General features: G+C 37.7%; 1 protein-coding gene across 4 annotated transcripts in view; it reads left to right on the forward strand.

Annotated features, from left to right (window-relative positions):
- Nucleotides 1-9637: 9637 nt before the first annotated feature.
- The window catches only part of RALYL (RALY RNA binding protein like), a 710067-nt gene continuing 698603 nt past the window's right edge, over nt 9638-21101 (forward strand). For 3 of the 4 annotated variants that reach the window (XM_042973032.1, XM_042973034.1, XM_042973031.1), the window contains exon 1: nt 9638-10243. The gene's annotated coding sequence lies outside the window, so the exon portion shown is untranslated. Of the gene's footprint in view, nt 10244-10764; nt 10827-21101 lie in introns of those variants that run through there. The other variant, XM_042973035.1, reaches the window with a different exon arrangement.

Consider the following 21101-nt stretch of genomic DNA (forward strand, 5'->3'; position numbering starts at 1 on the left):
TTATAGGAAAACAAAGGATCTGGGCAGTTTTGATAGGAATCTGCTACATGTTGCCAGCTGTGTTAGTCATGTCTTCAAGGTAGTCTCAAGACTAGCCCTGGTGCTGGCCATCTGAACCTCCCAATTAAGTATACATTGAGGTCAGCGAGATGTCAATATTGATACTAAGTTCGTGGAACAAAGGATTCTACAGAAAAACAAGTGAAGGGGAAGGGGGAGCTTCAAGGATGAGGAAGGGAAAAATTTGTTCAGTTTAAAGCCAAGCCTTGCTGAAGCACTAGGGTGTGCATCTTAATTTCTATCCGTCTTTACATTTCTGTGGTGGTTTCAAAAGAAACACATAGATGAGCAAAAAATAAATGAATACATAATGATGGTACACTTGTCTCAGAAATTTTTTTGCTCCCCAGCATTTTAGTGGGGCACAAATTAGCAACATCTATAAAAGTGATCTAGTCTTGGGTAATTATTACCAGAAATAAACGTTTTATAATGTTGTTGAATTGCTATTTGGGACAGTCATCTTGCATTGTTAAAAGGATAATGATAATAATCTCATTCAGTAGGCGTGTGGATTTGGACACTTCTGGGAATGCCTTTTAAGCTCAACATCCTGGAAGATCCTTTACAGTGCAGCTCTATTAAAAATCATAGATTTTTTTTTGTTTGGGCTGTTTATTGACATAATTGTCCTTAAAAAGTTCAGGCCTTGTTGCTCTTCTTTGGTTTCTCTTCTTGGCAGGATTCTGGGTAAATAGCTAAATCACCCTGTGCTTTTTTTCAAAGCAAAAAAGTTGTGCCCATCGACTGGTACATAACTTTCATCACACTTTGGAGAAGTGGCCTTGCTCTCCACCTGTGTGAAAGATACATATCAGGCCGGGAATTTTCACAGAGAATATCATTTCTACTGTCTGAACACCTGGTATCTAAAGCATATGGATATCTATTCAGCAACACCCTCTATCAGCACCCCAGTAACTTGTCAAAGAATTCAACCATAATCTGACTATAACCCAGTACTTGGGAAAGGCTTGCTTGAAAAGCTGATGTTTATGAATGTGTAGGAGACACATTAACTCCAGGTTCTCAAAAACCTAACCCTTTGTGGTTAGAGAATAGAAATAAATGGATTCCTACAGATATGCTTTCACTTTAATGTTAGAAAATTAATATAAAGTATTTATGTGAAAATTATTGTTTTTATTACAAAAGCATCATTATACAGATAGAAAGAAATAAACTCCTTTGAGATTTCAGCATTAAAATAAAGTTAACCCTTCCTGATGAACCTGTGTATTTCCTTGATCAGTCAATGAGAACAAAGGTTCGGAGGGAAATTTATCCTTTGTTAAGGAAATTTACTCATTTATGTGCTTGATGCATTGATTTCTCTCCAACTTTTAAGGAAATTTTATGTTATGAAAAAAAATCTATCTTAAAATCATGCTTTTTTAAAACAATTCAAATGAATGAAATAAGATCAGTAAACAAAGATTTAGTTTCTGTTTTGGTCTGAATTTAAAATATCGAGAATCTTTACATTTGATATACGTTGATTCCATTTTAGTTAAACTTGAGACTGGAATAAAGAAATCCAATTTTGATGGGGTTTTTTTTTAATGTTTATTTTTGAGGGAGACAGAGACAGAGCACAAGTGGGGGAGGGGCAGAGAGAGAGAGAGAGAGAGAATCTGAGGCAGGCTCCAGGCTCTGAGCTGTCAGCACGGAGCCTGATGTGAGGCTTGAAAGTCACCACCTATGAGATCATAACCTAAGCCAAAGTTGGATGCTTAACCAATTGAGCCACCCAAGTGCTACCTGAAATTTTTGGATGTCTTTTATGATCCATATTGTCAGTGTCTCCTGGAGAAGTGAGCTAAAGCATAGATTTCTTTGAGAACATTTTCAGAGTCACATTAACAAAGTTTCAGCTATAAGATTATTTCATCAATCGTTACTTGTTATGCATCCCTAACATTGCTCGAACAGGTTACAAAGTAATTCTACATGTTGATGGATTATTTGCAAATACCCACATACCCATATATTTTAGAATACCAAAGTAACAGAATAATTTTTTTCCATAAGAACAAATGAATATTTTTATAATCATTATTTAAATTGTACGCAACTTGGGGTGCCTACGTGGCTCCATCAGTTGAGCATCTGACTCTTTATTTAGGCTCAGGTCATGATCTCACAGTTGGTGGGATTGAAACCTGCATAAAGCTCTGTGCTGACAGTGCTGAGACTGCTTGGCATTCCCTCTCTTTCTCTCTTGGTCTCTGCCCCTCCCCCTCTCTCTCTCTCTCTCTCTCTCTCTCTCTCTCTCTCTCTCTCACACACACACACACACACAAAATAAACTTTAAAAAAATAACTTGTATACAGCTTATCAGCTTATAGGATGTGAATGAGTAAATTGTGTAAGTTTTAATAGTCGATTTGCCTACCTAACCTGTTTACCTATGTGAGTGTTATACTTGTCATAACCACCAGATTTTTATTGATGACAAGAAAAATACATTATAAATAACATTCAAGTCAACGTAAAATTATGGTGTATTATGTTTCAGGATTCTTACAATGATCTCTATCCTGAGCAGAAAAGATTCTAGCTTTATCAGTAACTATACTCGATTCCAGAAACATTTTATTAAGCAATAGAACCTTTGTCTGTTCCTACTATGTTGCTGAAAGAAAATTAGGAGATGTTTTACTTTTTGACAAAATTTTATGTATAAAGTCCCTCCTTCCCCCCAAAAGTAGTATGTTCTTTTAAAAAAAATATTTATTTATTTATTTATTTATTTATTTATTTATTTATTTATTTATTTATTTTTGAGAGAAAGAGAGACAGATTGTGAGTGGGAAGGGGTAGAGAGAGAGGGAGACACAGATTCTGAAGCAGGCTCCAGTCTCTGAGCTGTCAGCACAGAGCCCCGATGCGGGGCTCGAACTCATGGGCTGCAAAATCATGACCTGAGTTGAAGTCAGCCACCCAACTGACTGAGCTACCCAGGTGCCCCCAAAGTAGTATATTCTTCAATCAACTCTTTTAAGTTTTAATTTGCTAGACTTGCTTTCTCTTTATTAACTTTCATTTAGTGTACTTTAATATTTTAATAATAGCCTTTAAAACTAATTGTTCCTCAGTTAATATTTGAAGAATGTTTCTTGACTTCTTCTTATAAGCTTTAAAACATGTTCTATGTCCTGTTGAACAAATAACAAAATAATGACAGACTAATTTTTAATTGTGATAAAAACAAGTACCAATTTTACGGATTATTTTTTTTCTGGAATTTACATACATTTGTTATCTCCTGGGTTTTGCACAGAGTTGATTTAGGGACTACTAATAAAATATTCTGTTTCATTTTTTTTTCTTTTTTGAAAGAAGTCAGCTACTAATTCTCTTTGAAAACAAGCAAAAAATGATGTATATCAAATTTTAATGAAATCTTTTTATAGTTAGGTGACAATAGAGAAAAGTCCTTCATGTGATTTTATGTAATTTGTAAAGATAAATATGTCTGAGCCTAGCACTCATGCAAGGATATGTGAGTACTTGTAATAAATGGTGTGCTGCTTTTTTCTGATGTGAGGCCTAACTGGAATGCTTGTGTATTTATAAGTTTGTAGTTTGAAATATTCATATTTTGCCCAGTGGCCTACTAGTAGATCATTATATTTTTATTTGGAAAGCCTGTGTTTGATCTTTGCTCTTGTTTTCTTGGGAGCTTTAAATGAATAAAATAACAAATAATTTACTTCCCTGAAGCCAAACAGCCAAGAGCTCTGATCCTTTCAGAACTTAACATGTTTTTTTGACCCCTCTCAACATTGAGGAGGGAGAAATCCATGGGGGAAAAAAGGAATCTGGGTAATATACATATATATACATATCACATACATAATTGACTATTTTCCAAATTCATTTTTTAATCAAATGTCTATTCACACATTTGCTAGTACAAAAGATTTCCATAAATTTAGTAAAAGCAAAAGTCAAGGAATTAATGTGTTAATATGCCCTAATCCTGCCCTACACATATGCTATGAATATGTTAGGAAGATAGAAGAGATCTGAGGTCTGAGACAGAAATAAACAAGAGAGGAGAGAATATCAGAGGAAATTAAAAATATAAAAGAGAAAGGTTATATAAAAGCAAACAATTTTTTAAAAAATTTTAAATGTTTTTTAAAATTTATTTTTGAAAGAGACAGAGACAGAACACGAGCAGGGGAGAGGCAGAGAGAGAGAGAGAGAGACACAGAATCCGAAGCAGGATCTAGGCTCTGAGCTGTCAGCCTAGAGCCTGATGCGAGGCTCGAACTCATGAACTGTGAGATCATGACCTGAGCCAAAGTCGGACACTTAACCAACTGAGCCACCCAGGTATCCCCAAACTATTTACTTTTTTAATAAGACCAAATACAGAATCCGGAAAATACAGAATTATGCATACCACACATTGTATGCATTTTGTATAATCAGTTTTGAACAAGTGCCTATTCATACATTGTTAGTGCAAAAGATGTACATTAGCAAATATTGATTATTCACGTGTTCAACACTATAGTAGAGGCTTGTAGAGTACGTTGTCGTATGATTTGTCACCATAAAATGATTCTATTGTACTTATCTGTCTTTTGAAAAATCTTAATTTCATTCCTATGAAATTTTGTTTTCAAAATGTATTTTGAAAAGCTTTGTATTAATAGAAATAATTAACTTACTAAATTTCATGGTAACACCAAGTGCTTTTTATTGACAGGAGCCCAAGACCTGACAATAACCAATGAATCTCATACATTCATCTTCTGAATGCTATAATCTATAAACAAATAACAAATGAATAATCCTTACCTCAAAGAAAAAAAAATTCCAGACAATTAAGTTAATATTGATACTTAAATCCCTATTGTCTCTAAACCCCAGGTTTAAAAAATTAAAACAAGTAAACAAAGAGAAAAAAAATAAACAGGAGAATCACAACTATAACTCCACAATATCACTGTATGTAAAGGAGCTACTTCATACCTATGAGCCTAAGATCTTGTGGGTTGATACTAAAATGTTGGTTTTCTGTCATTCGTCTTTATTTAGTTCTCCTTAGGCAAAATTAATTTTCCAATGAAATCATATTGTCTTCTCTTACCAGTCAGGATCATTAGGAGAAATATATCTCTTAATTTTTAAAAACAAATGAAAATCGCTCTTTCTGATCCTCTTTCTTTTTAAAAATATGACTTCCTCGGGTACATAGTTCCGTTAACCTCAGCAAGATGGTTTTCTAGAGTTTTCAGGCAACATTTAGTTGTGCTAAAGAAACATATTGTAAACTCTGTAATATTTTTCGAATGTACTTTTTGTCACATGTTTTTTAGGACTCATCTGTAAGACCTAAATCTGTCCAGTGTTTGCACTTGTCTTGTATTTCTCATATATTTTTTTGGAGATTTTTCCAGGCCTCCCACCCAGTGCTCTTGGTCTTACAACTTCCTTTCCTACTTCTTCTCCTCTCTCTTTCTTCCTCTCTTCCTTTCTTTCTATTCATCCTCCTCCCCATCCCTCTTGCTCTTCTATAGTTTCCTCCCATCCACCATCATTTTCTCAAATTCTTAGCTGTATGATGGAACTTTGTCATTAAAATTACTTTTTTTGTTGCATGGTCTAGCTCTCTTACTGGATATGAAAGCGCCTTGTTGTTCTGTTGTTGTCTTCTGTCTTTGAGTCTTTTAGAATCTCAGTTTCTGACTATGAGGATTTTATAACAGTACATATGTGAAGCATGTAAAATATAGTAAGTGTTATTAAATGGCATGTATTTTTCCTTTATAGGATATTTCCAACTTGTATTTTGTTTTGCATAAATCCCTTTCCTTCTCGTTTTCTTCAGGCTTCTTGTATGCTTCTATTATATCAATACACGATAAAGTGTTTTAAAATTAACTTAATACTTTTAACCTTTAATACCTATTCAGAGGCTTATTTTTGTCTCTAGGATTACCACATTTTCATCTTTAACTCTTCAAATCTAAAGAGATATTTTGGATTTGCAGCTTACAAATTTATAAACTGACATATTTTATATCCTCTTTAGAATGAACGATTGTCAGATCAGTAATCAATGAAAACTAACAAATGGTGCGGAACACTGAACACGTCATGTGCTGCACAGAACAGGGATAAAAAGGAACAGCTCACAATTGCAACTTTGCCTAAGTTTCTGTAGTTAACTCCTGAGAATGTAGCCAGGAAGTACATGACCACATCTTGTATACAGATTTTGTTAAAGAAAAAAAGTAACCTCTTAATCTCTTCTTTTGAAGGTTTGCTTCTTCTCCTTGTGCTTTATGGAATTAACATAATGAATGAAAATAGTGTGTACTACTGTGATTTGTGTGAGTAATATAGTCAAATTAATCCCCACAGGTTTGTTTTATATTTACTTACTTTATTTAGAAATTGATGCATGTGTTAATATTAGTACCAGTATTTGAAAATATTTACTATCTTTCATGTTTTATTTTGAAATATTTTATTCTAGCTGTAAAACCAGATAAAATGTTGGTTGAATCACACTTGTAATATGTAATAACCATGGGATCCTCAGCAAATTACTTTAATGCCCTGACTTCATTTTCCTAATCTGTAAAATGAGTATAATATCAACATTATGGAGCAGTTACAAAAACTAAATGAGAAGCTTTGCTCAATACATACTAATTCTCTTAATCTAACTTTGTATGCTGTTGGTTTTCATATGGTGATGCAGCCTAGGAGATGAGAATGGCACATGGAAATAAAATAAGTGGAATATTTTGAGCACCATACTGTAATTATGTAAGCAAATGGGAAATGTGCAGGGAGGATATTGATGTCTTGCTTTTTCTTCAGCAGAACTGCATTCAACATAAAGGGGAGTCATTTTATTGAATAATAAAAGCCTGACAATCACTGTGATTGGCTGGAGGCCATTACTGCAGTGCAATTCTAAACAGCTTGTTTTTCAAAGTTCTTCTTGCATAACTCTTCCAAACCTAGGCTTTGCCCAGGCTACTTGAAAGTTTCAGAACTCATTTTTAAAATGAAGTTTCTCACTGCTGTGATATATGTAAGGGAAAATATGCATTAAAATAGCATTTTCTTCTCAAGTTTTTAGAATCAGATACTTTTTGACATGGAAGAAAACATTTGGAAAATGTAGCAAACTAAGTTTTAATGGTAGACAAAAGCAATTCATGACTCAGAGAAGAAAAAGACTACATGTGAAGAGATCTTATTTAAAAAAAAAACAAAAAGAAGACGCCCAACATGTTTTACAGTGAAAAGCACATTTGGTCTGTATTGTTCAGCGTAAAATCCTATGATTTCCCAATAGAAATCAATGAGGTTTCTGAAGTTAGCAAATCCACCTTGATGCATTCATCTTTTCCAGCATTTCTAATCAGCAATCCTTACTGTAATGTATGTATAATAAGTGGGTGTAGAGTTGGCAACTCACCAAAATAAATATTTAATGACATTTTAATGGTTATTTTAAATCCCTTTTATTTAAATTGTGGATTAATACTTTATTTGGTCAATGAATTCTGACCAGAATGTTTGAGAAACATATTTGCAGTTGAAGCTCTCTATAATGGATGTGTACTTAATTTTCAGAATTGTCCAGGTTAGATCATCTCTGATGGAGGCATTTTATCTTAAATGTCAACATTAGAAACACTGAGATAAAGATCAGGGGCAGCAATCTGTGAACTGCGGAACTGTGTTAATTGTTCATTCTCAAACATAGAGATGCCAATTAATTCCACACAACCCAGATTCAAAGCAGCCATAGGGAGATGGTCCTGATGTTAATATTGCACACAAATGAAGAAAGTACATGTGCTCCAGCGCCCAGAAAGCCGATTCTTCAACAGGCAGCAATAGAAGAATCCCAGTGCAACCAGCAATTGGTGGATGGAATCTTTGTTCTGGCGATAGGTTCCCTAAGTCAGCTGCTAGGTGGAGAGAGAAATCCCTCTCTCACCCTCACCTTCAGAATCAACGGCTCACCACCTGGGCTCCCGCGGGCTGCGCCACCGCCTCACTTCTGGTGCACGTCTCCCCCTCTCGACCGCCAAGTGCTCACTCCCTCTCAGAGAGCACTTACACAATGGACTCACTTGTTTCCCTTGAACCTCTCCTTTGACTTCCAGCCCCAGCCCACAACTTGAGCAAGAGTCAGGCAGGAGCCTCTGCCATGGAGAACGGAGGAGCTTGGAAGCACGCGCGCACAGGCAGACGAAACAAACAATGCTTGGTCCACGAATGAATAAATTAACGACACCCATGCCCCCACCCATTGCTCTGCAACCTGCAGAAAGAAACCTGGAACGGGGTTTCCTAAACGAGAGATTTTGTTTTGTCTTTCAAACTGCAAACATTCTTCTCTGGTGACGGCAGAAGAGATGCTGTCCGTTCTGATGGCAATAAAGATTGACGGTGGCTTTGCCCGTGACAACGCCCCCAGTATCGCGCCGCGCCAGGTTCCCTGAGAACCGCGAGGGGGAAGTGCAGATCCAGGGGAAAGGAACAGCAGAGGCAAAGGCAGCTTAGGAGGGATGAGAAATGGGCACTCAGGGAGGAAAAAAATAATGAATGAGTTACATAGGGTTTTAATAGTGAAACTTCGGGAGAGAAAGGGGTGGGATCTCTTTCCAGGTAACTACCTTCAAATAAAAAAAAAAATAGATGAATGCATAAGGAAGTGGCAAGCAACAACTTTGAGGTGAGCAGCAAGTTGTTCACCTCCTCTTGGGCGTTGTATCAGCACGCCCAGGGCTGCCCCAGAACACGCGCCCCCCATCGAAGGAGGCGGCGGCGGCGGGGGGCAGCGGTAGCAGCAGCGGCAGCAGCGGCAGCAGCAGCAGCAACAGCAGCAGTAATAGCGGCAGCGGCGGCACAGGCGGCGGCAGCTGCGCGCCTCCGGCCCAACCCCGCTCCGCTCCCCCTCTCCCCGGCGCCCTGCCTGTCTTGCGTGTGCGTGTGCGTGTGCTCAGCCTCAGCGTGAGGGGCACCTGCTCGTCTGGGCTCACAGCGGAGGCAGCCTCGCCGGGAGCTGCCGCTGCCGCCGCCACTGGTGCTGCCGCTCTCAGGCGCCGGGCTCCCAGTCGCCGCCGCCGCCGCCTCGCCGCCGGAGTTGGGCTCCGTGGGGCTTCCCCCCTCGCAGCCTCGGTCCTTCCCGGCTGCCTGCAAGTCAGCCCTGCTCCGAGTCACGTGTCAGTGCCTGAGGCAGAGACTGAGAGAAAAAAACGCGCTTCATTCCTTCTTCCACCGCCATACTGTATTTTATACTAAATCTCATTTTTATTCCAACATTTTACTCCCGCTCGGTGAGTACCTTCTCAGTGGCATTCTTGTCCTATTCTTTTTTTTTTGTCCTTTTTTTTTGTTTTTTGTTTTTTTGTTTTTGTTTTTCTTCTTCTTCTTTTTTTTCCACTTCTTTGATTATTGTTTATATTTGGGAAAGCTGGAGGAGCATGGTTTTGAGCCTTTTCCTGAATCCAAGTTTTTCTAGCATGCGATGGTTCTGTAGACAAGGCGCTGTGTCTGGGAGTCCGTGGCGACCGTGCCCGCCGGGAGCGACTCCCAAGTCCAGCAAAATATGCAACTGGTTTTATGGAAAAAACGATGTGAAGTATGGTGCCTATTTTTTTTTCCTTTGTAAAAATAAAAAGCATGTTTCTAACTCTTTTTTTTGCATACTCTTTTTCTGATAAGATTTTTGTATAGGTGGGATTTTACGGCAGTGTTTACAAGTTTGTGGCTTTGCAATACTGGTACAAACCACTGAGCAAAGGCATTAATTTTCTATTTTTTGTGCCGTTTTTGGAAGCCGGTGAGAACAAATTCGTTTTTTCCCTCCTGTTTTTGACACCCATTGATAACATGAAACTTTTCTTGCAGCTGGTTACTGGGATAATTTTTAAGCAAAATACTTTTTTCCTCCTTTATATTAACTATGACTTTTGCACATTTGAATTTTTTAAAAACCGAGATAATTTTATGATAGATATCCTGATATCTATATATTATCCCTTCTTCCTTCCCCTTCCCTCCCCGTAAATCAATTTTCAAATGATGGCAGTGGAAGGTTTTTCTGGAAAAAAAAAAAAAATGAAGTGCGGTTTGGTTTCCTTGTCAACGGAGGATGAAGTGAACAGCTGAGCAGCTCGCAGAGAGCAGGTACTTGGTCCCCTTGGAGGCGTTTCCCGGGTTTGCAATGGCAACACTGGTCCTGGCAAAGGAAGCTCTGTGTGTGTGTGTGTGTGTGTGTGTGTGTGTGTGTGTGCGCGCGTGTGTATGTGTGTGTACGCGCGCGCGCGCGTCTTGGGCAGTGTCCGAGCCCGCGGTGGGGAAAGCCGTGCCGGGAGCTAGGGAAAGCCAAAGTCCGTTCCCTGCCTCGGGATCGTTTTTGGATGTGCGCAAAATACAGTCCCTCCCCCGGCTGCGCCCAGGTCATCTCCGCCGCGGGCGGTGTCTGCGCCGCCGCCGGCGCCGGCTGGGGACGCGGGCCCTGTAAGTTCTCCGAGGGCCACTTGCAGAGCAGGAGGGGCGAGGGCCGAGGACGCGGCGCGGGCCGGCTGGGGCGGCCCCTCGGAGCGCGCGGGAGACGTGGGGAGAAGTGGCAGGGGCAGCATCTTCCGAAGGGGGCTGGCTCCTGGCCACGCGGGCCGGGAGCTCGAGACATTTCCAGATCCCTGAGGATGGCCCCAGCCCCAGCAAGCTCAACTCCTACTCCTCCTCTTTGGCTTGAGTAAACAACGCAGTAGGTCTTTCCCAGCCCGTTTTGTCTGTTCCGAAGGGTTTTGCTTTCTTAGTGGTGTTGTCTTTGGATCTTTTCTTATCTGGTTGTGTTGCTTTGGTTTTAAGTGCTCTCTGGCGTCTTCCAGGGGATGGGGAAATAGTTACTTTCAGTGATGGTCAGTTGGGTTTAATGTTGAGGACGGGACTGTTAGTTTGAATAATTAGACTACACCCCTAAGGTACAAAATAGCCTTTTACTTAAGTTTTAAAGGGACAGAACCACCTGATAGTGGTTCCAAAGGTTTTGCCCTGAGAACTGGGCACAGGGCAAAGGGTAGGGGTTGGTGATGGTGTGATTTCGGTGTATTGGTAGCATTACAGTACTCAGTGTTGAAGGTATTCTGTGGAGTTTAAGATATTTTATGATTGTTCTGTTACTTATTTCTAGTATCATCTAGCACAGCTTTTTGGAGATGTACCAGTTGGTAATAAAAAACCTTTTCTGCACTTAAGCACAGTGACAGAATCTGCTGGAAAACTTGCTGTCCACACAAATTTCTTGTCATACTTTAAATCTTAAAATCTGGAGGGTAACTATTATTTAAATGATTTGACTTTTAAGCTTTGATGTTCTTTTTCCCCCCTTAAATGAAAAAATTCAGCCTTAAATTTGTTATGTGTATATAATTTGCATTCTGTTAAAGTAAATCTAAAGTAAATGAAATAACTTTTTACTTCTATGACTAAGTTTTCTTCTAGGTTATCTATAGACAAAACTAATTCCACAATACAAAAGGGCCCATAAAAATGGGTTAATTACATACACTTTTGTGGCTTTTAAAGCAAATATTTTGAAGTCTGTAATCTCAGTTGGTGGAATGAAAGTTTTATGATTATATTTATTTACTCTCTGTGGTGAAAAAGTTATGAGTACAAATGATCATTTATCTGTAGAAGAATAACATTTATTGCAATGTCTAGAAAGCTTTTTTAAAAAAATTCACAGTGCTCTCTTACTGGTCTTTGGAAGTTGCAGTGTGAGTTATTTTTATACTCAGGGTAGCTTTTTCTGTGAAGAAAGTCCTGTTGCATTTATATAAACAAGATAGCTCATATCTTGTCTGTGGACTATCAGACTTGATATCATGAAGGGTATAGTTCTAAGATGTGACACAAATATTATGTTACTAAGCTTTACATTTTGGCGTGTGTGTGTGTGTGTGTGTGTGTGTGTGTGTGTGTGTGGCGAGCACATTACTAAAATGTAGTCTTCCATATGGTTTAAATAGCAAACAAAACATTTAAAAAGCCACTTCAACATTCTGTGTTATTTTATCGCTGTTATAATGTATATAAATAGAAGTGCTCGTTTATTTAAAAATGCAAGCTAATGCACGTGTACAATATTTCTTAGGTTGTATGTACTGTAAATCATTAAGTTATTTTGAATGAGAGAAACGGTGAGTGAAAAAGAAAAAAACTTGAATAATCAAACCAGAATTTTCATTGCTGCCCTAAGATGGGGGCTATTGGGTCAAAAGATGGGGGCAGAGCTTGTACTGTACTGTATGTAGGATGTTTACAAATGAGATTGACACTATAATGGGGCAGAAGAAGATGGCCACAGGATTTTAATGTGGAACAAATACGTAGTTGTGCTTTGCATTCTGTAACTAAGGAGCATATTAAGAACCTTTAAATCATGTTAAGTTTTCATTTATTTAATAATCATAGTTCATTAAATTTCATATTTATGTTAAATTCTATGACATGAAAATTTTTGAAATTTCTTCTTTCATGAATCATACTGGGAAGTGTACAACTCTTTAAACTGATCACCTATTCTATGCGTGTTTTGGTTTAAAATCTTTGAATGTAGTATCCTAGAGTTAGCACCGCCTACTGGCTTCTCATGGAAAAATAATATTGTTCTTCCATTTAGTAAGCAATCCACCCGGATTCTGATCAATTTAATCATCCAGATTATTTTCCACTGCTTTCTGAGAGGAAAAAAAAAATTTTGCAAGGAGAAAGGGCTTGGGAAGTAAAGATGAAGGGTGAGGGTAGGAAGACACATAAATTAAATTGGTTATTGGACCATTAGCTGACCTCGAGTATTTTATTCTTTGTATCTTGGCAAAGAAATCATCACAAAGGTAAAATAGCCTGTTACATTTCCTAGAACTTTTCTGTGGGATGCCAGAATTTGGACATTCTTGAAAAATCCTGGATTGTTGAATTAATTTTACAGTTTCTGTTCCAGTCTTGAACATTGTAAAGAAACCCCCCTTTGGAGTGTTGTCTTGAGTGTGTGGTTTGTCCAAAAATTTTTGAATAGAGTTTTCATAATTAAAAATAAACATTTATTTTTTTCCTTTTATACTTATCCTTACATGATTAAAGGCAAGCAAGGAGCACACTGATTTTTTTTTTTTTTTTTTTTTAGTATTCATGAAGCAGCCACACCTTAGTGATGTTATGTAGATGGGGGGAAAGTTTCAAACATATTTATAAAGGCACTCTTTATATTCTTAACCACAAAAGTTATACTGCCTTTAAAAAGAAGATAGCCAGTTCATTTTCTCTAATTATTATGAAAGGCTGTTAGTTAGAAGAGCTACTGTATTTATGCAAGCAAATGATGCCTTTAGACTAAAAAATAATGAACTAGAAAAGTAATGCACATACATATGCCAAAAATATTGTATTTTCTTAGTTAAAAGAATCATGTGCTATGTGAATAACTGTTTCTTAGGTACAGTAGTCATTTTTTAATTGAGCTTATATGGTATGAAGTGTGTGAAAAAGCTCCAATGTTTGTTACATTCTTGAAAGCATTCCTCTTGAGTAAGAGTATGGTCTGGACTTCTTTACTGTTTGCTGGTATTGTAAGCAATTATACAGTGCAGCGAATCACATAAAACTCTACACTGGAAGTAGAAGAGAAGCAGATATTTAGAATTGTTTGCATGATGAGAAGGAAATTGAAGAAAGCATGTTATTTCAATTTAATTTATATATTCTGTCTGACTTTTGAAAACTCTTGTTTTTAAATGATAAGCTGTGATTTTAAAATCCAGTTTTTTCGGGGCGCCTGGGTGGCTCAGTCGGTTAAGCGTCCGACTTCGGCTCAGGTCACGATCTCACGGTCTGTGAGTTCGAGCCCCGAGTTGGGCTCTGGGCTGATGGCTCAGAGCCTGGAGCCTGCTTCCGATTCTGTGTCTCCCTCTCTCTCTGCCCCTCCCCCATTCATGCTCTGTCTCTCTCTGTCTCAAAAATAAATAATAAAACGTTAAAAAAAAATTTAAAAAAAAAATCCAGTTTTTTCTTCACTTCTTTTATCACATTGCCATTAAGAGAATTCCATTTTGTGCATAAAAACTGCAATCGTGATGAATTTTATTCCTGAAACTTGTTTATGGAGCTCTGGAATGTAATTAAAAACTAATTTAAAAAATTCCTCACTGCTCTGAAGTTATTGTTATTGTTTTCTTATTCTTTCATATAATTATTATTTGCTACTTCTAGTGACCTGCAAATGTGCCTTTAAAATCCCATTTTTGGGATGCTTGGGTGGCTCAGTCAGCTAAGCGTCTGACTCTTGATTTCAGGTCAGGTCATGATCTCATGGTTCATGGGTTTGAGCCCTGCCTCCGGTCTGTACTGACAGTGTAGAGCTTGCTTGGGATTCTCTCTCTCTCCCTTTCCCTCTCTCTGCCCCTCCCATGTGTGTGTGCTCTCTCTCTCTCTCTCAAATAAATAAAATAAACTTATTTTTTTAAATCCCATTTTCATAATTCTGTGTGATGTTTTAAAATATAATAAAGTCCTCCATAGTAATTGGCTGTGGCAACATAAACTTTCACATTAATGACGATAATGACAATTACTTTCACTACACTTTGATTTTGAGGATAATTATTAAATAAAATTTAGTTAATAAGTGATTTCTGTATGCACACACAACTAGTCCACATTTAGCAAGTTTTATAGAAATATAATATTTATCATTTTTATTTTTATTATTTAATTTTGGTCTGTAGAAGAGATATATCCAGCCATTGACAACCTCTACTACTTTTGGTTATTCTCATAGCTTTTAGATTTTTAAGAAAATATTGGGGCATTTTTTTGTTGTTGCTGTTCATTTGTTTTGTTAGACTTCTGTTAAATAGCAAACTTACATTATGGTTAATTGATTTTGTGTTTTTGTAATTCTCTTGTAAATTTAAAGCTTTTTGTTTGTTTTGCATTATCTTGCTGTTTTCTGGGGCTGAAATCTGGAGTATATAGAGGTGCTGATTTCATTTTCTCCATTCCAAGTTGCAGAGAAGGCAATGGGAGAACTTTAGTTAGTGTTTAGGATAAATGTGTTCTGGACTGTCCTTGCTGGGGTCATGGCTGTAAGATTTATTTCTTGGGCCATATATAAATCTAAATGGAGAGAATTATGGTGGAGAACATGGGAACCCTGTCCTGATTTTCTGAAAGATGCAGTGGAATGCATCACTAAGCAGCCTCATAATAAGGGAAAATTAGAAACTTTATTTGCATAAATATGTAAAGTTACAGCTAACTTACAAATTTATCTTTCTATACATTTTGCTCTGAATAATATAGCTGAATATTTTGTTTAAACTTTAATTGTGGACATTAATTGCATTCATACAGAATCCATGTGTATAGATACACATTTTGATAGTCAGATGCTAAATTATAAAAGGAACCACATATTTTTGAGTCAGTTGGGAAGTTGGTAGCATATTGGAGTAGGGAGAGTCAACGTTTTCATTAATCAAGATGAGATGGCGACAAGAGTTAAGACTAACATTTATTGATGTGTCAAATGAATGCAGTTCATTTGTTCTGCCGTAAGTAATATCATTATTTTATATTGAGGAAACCGAGACTTACATGTAACTTCCTTAAAGCCTCACAGGGAGTAAAGGCACAAGTGAGAGGAATGTCTGAATTGACACCATTATGTCCCTCCTTCTGTATAGGGATGTTCCATTTTCAGAGAGGAGTTTGTTTTGTTTTAGCTAATCTGAAACAACTGGTCTCTATTCTTGGTACATATTTTAAAGTTACTGTAGTCACTTTCAGTAGTGAGTGCTGTGGCCAGAAATAATAGAAAATGGCACCATTTACACAGAGATATTTACTGGTCCCGAAAGGACCTTTAAGTAACCATAGCATCACAAATCTTTCCACAACTCTAGGATTTTCTGAAGAGAACCCAATCATGGAAACTTGTGGTTCTGTGATCAGGACAGAATTAGATGGTTCTATGTCTGTGGGGCTTTGCAGAGGACCTGGGGAAAAAACTCAACAAATACTGACTTACTAAATTGAAAATGTAATTTCTACTCAAGGGTTTTGCAGTGTGAAGTGGAAAATTAGTCTTTTGCACAAGTAAAACAGAACTACTGATTTCCATAACACAGCAAATCTATAAATACAGGTGTCTCTTCTGTCTACCAACATTTCACTATCAACATCATCTTCACCTCAGAATTTCACTGTTACACATATTTGGATGTGACATTTTTTTCAAGCTCATTTAATCTATTTGTTAATAACATAAAACACATATAACTGCCAGATGTTATTTTAGGATACTGTTTTTAATTGCCTCTTCAGATGTGTGAAAGATATTCCATTATTAAATACTTTCCTTGGAACTTAAAAAAGTGAATATTTTTCAATAAAGAATGGAAAACATAAACCACAGTGAAGGCAGTGTGAATGAATGTGAGAAAATGGATTGCAAAGATAATGGTAAATCTGCAAGTCCATAAAAATAGTGGATTTGAAGGCCAAGGCCAGAAGGATTCTCAAAACCTACCTTTGTGTTTTGGAATCTGGATAACTTGAAAACTAGTGGTATAAAACAAAACCAGAAAATAAAAATACCTAGAGGAGAACCTGACTTGGTGGAGAATGGTTCAGCTTTGGACATATCACTGATTTGAAGTTCCAATATTAACTCTTGGATAAAATGACCAATGTGCAATGAAATTCAGCTCTAAAGTTAGAAAACACACTGAAAGCTAGAAATAGATAGTAAAAAAATTATCTACACTAAAACTTTAGAAGGGAATAACTTCTCCAAAGGCAAAAATTTGGGAAGCACCTGCAGTTTTTCTGAGTGTATGCTAAAGGGTCTGGTTAAAATTTAAAAAAAAAGAGGAAGAGGAGAATACCCACTGAAGCTTACGTGTGTGTGTGTGTGTGTGTGTGTGTGTGTGTCTGTAAAGGAGAAGTGTTGTTCAGTAGGGCTAATGCTGAATAGACTTAAAGGAGGGTGAGGCTTGAGGAGAAGGTCCTTGAATCTGTGGTTAAAATCCATTAATTTTAAAAAAAGAAATAAATGAACTTGAACAAATATAATATCCTGGATATGATGTGACAGCATCATGAAGAGATCAGTTCCCAAGATTGTATGTGACTTGTGTTTGTGTGGGTGTTTGTGAGTGTGTGTGTGTGTGTGTGTGAGACACAAACTCAATAGAAAGACCAGTAAAAAGTTCCTAGAAGTAGATACATTGATTTTGAATTAAATATAGAAAAATAAAAATGCAAGGATATCCAGGATAAATACCAAAAATGAGAGCGAAGAGGGGACTAACCTATCATATGTTAAATTATACTGTAAAGCTTTTAAAAATAAATATATTCATTAGCTCTGTCTCCTGAAGAGGCTTCTAAACAATGTCTCTCCAGCAGCAATGAGCACACTTAGTGCACAAATTATGGTTTCTAAATCCCATTTCCTACTCAAGGGGACCAGAGCTTTTTAGAGAATTGGCTGCTTCTAGGTCTGGGCAGAAAAAGTACAAGATGATCCTGGGATATCTCATTGTGCCAGAAAGTAAGGAAATGTCCAAAGATGAGTAAGATTGTATCATCTTTATTTATAAACTGTAACTATAGATGAGAGCCTGATTGAAGGGCTTTCCAGTTGCCGAATTTCAATTAATTTGAACATCAGGTGGGGCGCCTGGGTGGCTTGGTCGGTTAAGCGTCCGACTTTGGCTCAGGTCATATCTCACGGTCCGTGAGTTCGAGCACCGCGTCGGGCTCTGTGCTGGCAGCTCAGAGCCTGGAGCCTGTTTCAGATTCTGTGTCTCCCTCTCTCTCTGCCCCTCCCCTGTTCATGCTCTGTCTCTCTCTGTCTCAAAAATAAATAAACGTTAAAAAAAATAAAAAAAAATTGAACATCAGGTGTTGTTGGTTTGCAACCTCAGGTTTTTTTTTTTTTTTTCCTCTGGGTGAAATTTGAAACTGGCCCCTTTACTCAGAGGGTAAGGAGAAACTGAAGCAAGAGGCACATTTGTCTCGATTGTGACAGTTTTAATAAGAAGAGAACTTACATTGGGTGGCCGCAAGACAAGTCGATTTCTGTATCTATCCACCAGAATCTTAAAAGTTTATATATAGGTCTTAGTAGATCCAGTCCAGATGGGCTCAACAACACATTATCCTCTTAAGACTGTATACTTGAAATGACTCCTAGTGTAGGAACAGTGTGTGGAATGTACATCTCAAGGACGGGAGGAGGTAAGGAGCCTCTGACTGCATGGGTCCAGCTTGAGGGTTAACCAACTGTCTTGTCTTCTCAGTGGTCTACTCCAGTAAGAGTGACTGTAATGGATTGTACAACATTGAATGAGCGGCACCTGGGTGACTTAGTTGGTTAAGCATCTAACTCTTGATTTTGGCTCAGGTCATGATCTCATGGTTCGTGAGATCAAGCCCTGCATTGGGCTCTGCAATGATGGCACAGACCCTGCTCAGGATTCTTTCTCTCTCTCTCTCTTTCTCTCTCTTTGCCCCTCCCCTGCTTATACACACATGTGCTCTCTCACTATGTCTCTCTCAAATAAACATTAAAAAAACATTCAGTGAAGTAAAATCTGTAAGTCCATAGTGAAACTCTTGAAAAAAAAAAAAAAAAGAAACAATGCTGACAATAATCAAATGGAAAGAAATGGTTAGCCTGTTTTTCTAAGGAGGAACTCTTCTTTAGTTGATGAGGGACCAGTTCTGTACAAAATAATGTGAGTTGATTCATGTAAGAAATGCTAGAAATAGAAAATTACTATGTATAACTCCCATTGAAATAAATGAGTCAGGAATCATCAACAGGTGCTAAAATCATTAGGTAAATGTATGTTGGGCAAACATATTCTCATGGTGCTCAAGTATCACTTCTTAATTGCATCTAGCCGTTGTCTTTTTAAATAAGTGATCAAACCTAGCTTCATTAATAGACAGCCTGATACCATAAGCCTTCTGATGGATGCGATATTAAGTCTCTTTCTGGCCCCATTTTTGAAATATTATTGCTAGACTGTTTAAGCTGAATCTAATAAACCTGTTTAAACTTAACTTTCAGTTTACAGAAAAATACAGGGAAAGAGGAGCAGGTTAAACTAAACCATGAAGAGATAATCAGACAAATTTCCTAGGTTTAGTATTCTGCATCAGACATTCTGCATCAGACATTCCAGGGGCGTCTGGGTGGTTCAGTTGGTTAAGTGACTGACTCTTGATTTCAGCTCAGGTCTTGAGCTGGATCCCGAGTTGGGTTCTACACTGGGCATGAAGCCTACTTAAAAGAAACACACAAAAAAACCCAAAAAACCATACTAGATATGTGGCCTAGTTTCTTCCAAAGTCACACTATGGTAGGGGGAGTTTTCTAGATTAGAAGAGAGTGAAAGATAAACAGATGCAGTGCATAAAGCTGTATTTGATCCTAGTTAAAACAGCAACAACAACAAACAGGCTCAAATCTTGGTAGAATTGGGAAAAATTATATATAAGCTAGATAAATGACATTATGAGACGCATGCCGCATTATTTAGTGATGAGTGCCATACGTTCATGCATCATCATGAAATGTGTGGTGTGCATGTGTAACAAATCATTTGTTAATTTTTTTTAAGTTTATTTTTGAAAGAGAGAGAGAGAAAGAGAGACTGTGTGCACGAGCAGGGGAGGGGCAGAGAGAGAGGGAGAGAGAATCCCAAGCAATATTTGCGCTGCCAGGATGGATCTCACCAACTGTGAACTCATAACCTGAGCCAAAATCAGGAGTCAGAAGCTTAACCAACAAAGAGCCACCCAGGTGCCCTATCATTTTTGAAATGTTTGAATGCATGGAGTGATTATGCAGATTTCATAGTATTCGTTCAAATTATCTGTTTGATTTTTCTTTCACTTAAAATGTTGAAAAGTCTATTAGTTGTCATTGACAAAAAATACGTATATTACAGTTAAATAGAAGCAGAAAGAAGGCCAGTTGCCCATGTTTGAGGTCATATAGGGTCTTGAAGACACAAAACCAAGAAGTAAATGAAGTTTAAGGCTAATTGTGGGACTAAATAGTACTCAAGGGAGTAATATTATTGAATGAAGAGTATATTGTTAAGCCAGAATAAAAGAAAATTTGCATATTTACTTTTTTTGGGTTGGAATCCCCTGGCAAGAAGGGATGGAAGTATAAGGAAGTGGGATGGTAATTTTCAGGAGCAAGTTTCAGACTGTTCTAAGGAGGTCATTGTGATCAGTACTAGCATAAGAAGATGTTCACATCTTAGAAAAGGAAAGAAATTGAGTCAGGTTATTAGTTAAGTAAGGAATTCCTTATTTGTGTAGCCCTGTACACAGGATGGGGATTCAGTAGTAATAAGACTAATAAGGAGCCTGTTTGCCAGGAGTTTGGCATGTAATGGTGACTGTAGTCTTCTCAGGTAAGTGCGAGGTCATAGGTTCAGATGAACGGATATGGGGATAGGAGCTTGAGGAATGTAGCAGAGAATATGCAAGAGGTCTGTAAAAAGAATCTAGACCCATAAGGAGGAAGTTGGCAAAATTAACAATTCCGCACATTTTAGTCAACACAATTGCCTCGCTTTCTTGAGCAGTACTTAGTCTGTAGTCTGAATGGGTCTAGCAAACAACTGAGGTTTGCTTGGTTAGAAGATTAGCAAGGCACGCATGATGCAAAACACAGAGCTGGGCTTTCTAGAGATAGTATGTTGTAGAACAGAAGGGCCATAAATCTGGGCTGGGTAGGGGGGCAAGGGCAGCTCCAGGAGATGAATAAACTAAGAACAGGTAAGAATTGAGAGCCTGAGGTCAGAATGAAAACTAATAGCAAGTTTACTATTTTTAATGGAATGAGAAATTTGTAAGGATGGATGTCTTTAGTCAGAGGAGAATATTCTTCCAGATTTTGAAAGTGGAGCAGAGTCCAATGATGAACACATTTTAGAGTTTGGGAAGG

This window comes from Panthera tigris, chromosome F2, assembly GCF_018350195.1.
Source record: "Panthera tigris isolate Pti1 chromosome F2, P.tigris_Pti1_mat1.1, whole genome shotgun sequence".
In the NCBI taxonomy this organism is placed as follows: domain Eukaryota; kingdom Metazoa; phylum Chordata; class Mammalia; order Carnivora; family Felidae; genus Panthera; species Panthera tigris.